General features: G+C 39.6%; 1 long non-coding RNA gene across 1 annotated transcript; it reads right to left on the reverse strand.

The window, feature by feature from the left end:
* Positions 1-1,502: 1,502 nt before the first annotated feature.
* On the reverse strand, positions 1,503-2,541 carry LOC106913684 (uncharacterized). The gene is made up of 2 exons (XR_001417394.2): positions 1,857-2,541; positions 1,503-1,669 (listed from the first exon to the last, which is right to left on the reverse strand). It is a non-coding gene; the product is annotated as an uncharacterized LOC106913684 (long non-coding RNA).
* Positions 2,542-2,973: the final 432 nt, after the last annotated feature.

Raw genomic sequence — 2,973 nt, forward strand, 5'->3', positions numbered from 1 at the left:
AAGATTCACAGTTTACATTGAAGGATAACTCTCACAAAATAACTAAGCAGTAGCTACATTTCCTTCCTACTGTCACATGTGCCCCTTTTCCACAGGCTCTACTTCAACAACCCGGCTGGGCTCTGTTTCGGAGTGACCGCGTTTCCACCGGCCCACTTGGCTCTGTTGCAGGGTACCGCCTCCTGGTGGCGGGGGGGTGTAGCGCCCCGCCTCCAGGAGCTACGTGCTGTGCTTCGTTACATGCGACCTAACGCGAGTTGTTGTTTTTCTGATACAAAAGAAGAAGAGAGAGCAGAGCTATTTTTATAGCCTGATTGAGATTTTTCTGAGACTAAAAGAAAATGTGACAGTGGGAGGAAAGCTGCGATGTGGTGAGGAGGAGCTGATCTCCGCCTTGAAGAGGCAGGAAAGCAGGTGGCTCAGACGGTTCAGGTAAGCTAACGATGATTTTTGTATTAAACTACGATAAAACTTGTAATAGTGCCGAATATACATGAGCTAATGTCAGTCAGGGTGTTGCAAATAACTTACAAATATCAGAATTAATTCATAATATACTGCTCAAAAAAATAAAGGGAACACTTAAACAACACAATATAACTCAACTATGACCTGCTGGAGGTCATTTTTGTTTGATTTTGTTATCAGCACATTCAACTTTGTACAGAACAAAGTATTCAATGAGAATATTCCATTCATTCAGATCTAGGATGTGTTATTTGAGTGTTCCCTTTATTTTTTTTGAGCAGTGTATATTTCAATGTGTTTTCATGTTGGTAAACTGCCGCCGCAGACCATCGTGGTTCTTCGTGCAGCCTTTGGGTTGTAGGATCTCATCAGTGTCCGTCTTCCTGACTGCTGGTCAGTGTTTACCTTCAGGATGTCCAGAGACCTTCACCTTTCTGGAGCAGGAATCACATGAGCTCAATATGCTGATGAAACATTTCTGATAAAAAAATGTGTCTGTTGTTTTTAACTTCTCAATACGTTTAATTATGATTCACCTGATGTCCAAGTTATACTGAGAACAAATAAAACCATATTCCTTCAAATCTGACTGGTTCTAGTTCCATGTTTTCACATTTTGGAGACTAAGAATTTAAAGTTTAAACTCAGTCTTATTTATCACTAATTAAGGTTACAGGTTTTGGACACATTTTCTCCCTTTCTTACATTGAAGATTCTGCAGGAAGACAGATAAACAGTGAGTGGATAGAATGATGATGTATAAACTAGAAACTAACATGATTTGTATTTAGGGTTCTTGTTAATAGAAACTCTGATAATAATGTCAAAATGTTTGGTTTGCTGAATAACGTATTCAGTTTCGGATGGCTTCATTGGTAATCTACAATGTTAACTTCAATGAAATATTTATGTAATATAATGTTATTTTCACTCTGGCTAAAGCTCCTCACATTTTGGGAGGATTGTATTAGGAGTTTGATGCCATATAAACTACAGTATATACAATAATGTGTGGAGTGAGCAGAAATAGAGACTTTGTTCACTGAGACACAACAACTTTTATTTTTCTGTTCGTCTCAATTCTCCATGGAGCTCTGCCATATCTGCTGGTAGCTGCTTCCTCCTGAAGGAGATCCTGTTGTTCTGATGGTTCTCCTCATCGTTCTCCATCATGTCAGCCATGTTGCTCTCCTTCTGCTCCCTGGGAAAAGTAATTAGATGTTATAGCTTATAGCACATAAATATGGATAAATAAGTTACTAATGTAAATAAAAGCACAAAAGCAATAAAAATACAGCAGACTTTGTGTTTTAAATGTCTTCCATGACTGTATGTATGCAACCTTAAATGTAGTACAAACCAGACAGATATATCTCCAAACTGCTCACCTGGCTGGAGAGCAGCAGCTGCGTCTGGTCGGTGTTCACCGTGGGGCTCCGTCGCTCTGAAGCGGCTAACGAGGCTGTACATTCGCTCCACTACTGACAAAAACGACTCATTCCTCACGGCTCCATCGAGCTCCCGCTGAATATTGAAATCCGAAGCAAAGAAAAAAGCCGGCATCTTATTTTAGTTAATGGCTTGTTTGTATCTTCCATCACTTCCGTGTTGCAGCGAGTTTCAAACGTTGCGCCTTCATTTTTCTTCTCTCTCCGCTGCTCCGTCTTGTCCACGCCCTCAGCCAATCAGTGAACAGCAGCGAAGCTTGCGTCACCTACCAAACCAGGGCCGGCCCGGCTGGCCCTGCTCTGAAGCAGGACCCTAAAAAGCAGGGCGAGCCCCGTTGAAAAGGGCTGGTGGGAACGCATTTAAAGCGAGCCGAGCCGAGCCGTTGGAAAAGGGGCAATGGATTTCCAGGAAACGTTTAAAGAACTGTTGCCAACAATGAAAAAAAAAAAAAAGAAAAAGTGAACTGTGTTTGTTTTCATCTGCTGGTTTGAAGTGAATCCACCAGGCTACGCAAAGAGTAATTTTGTCAGACGCTGACGTTACCCAGAGCTGTAATAATCCCCTTCAGCTCATTAACTCTTTTTTTTTAGAAAAAAGTCAAAATTATTATTTTTATTATTTTAAATATTGCCATTTCCATCAACCTTATCCAATGTGATACTTCAAAATGTGCATAAAAAACAATATATATTTTTAATCAATCACTTGATTTGTCACAAAAAATTGTTCTCTGTGAAGTTCTTGCATATAGTCATCTACATTCTTGGCTCTGAGGAAACATATTTTAAATTAGTCCCTTTATGAAGTTGGTTCACACATAAAATAGTAATGAGCTTCAAAAATCAGGAGCATCTAGTTGATATCCTGAGCAAGGAGCTGGTTGCCACACTCTAAAAAGCGTATTTGGGCTGCAGTTCATCTTATGGACTTATTTACATTAATTCCACTTCATTCTTTTGCTTTTTCTATGACAACTTACTTTTTTGTGTTCATTTAACTCAAAACTTACAAATCTTTAACCTAAAGGAACTTTTCACTTTGACTTTTACTTAAAAC

This window comes from Poecilia mexicana, unplaced genomic scaffold, assembly GCF_051168715.1.
Source record: "Poecilia mexicana isolate PSO_F unplaced genomic scaffold, ASM5116871v1 scaffold_10, whole genome shotgun sequence".
NCBI lineage: Eukaryota > Metazoa > Chordata > Actinopteri > Cyprinodontiformes > Poeciliidae > Poecilia > Poecilia mexicana.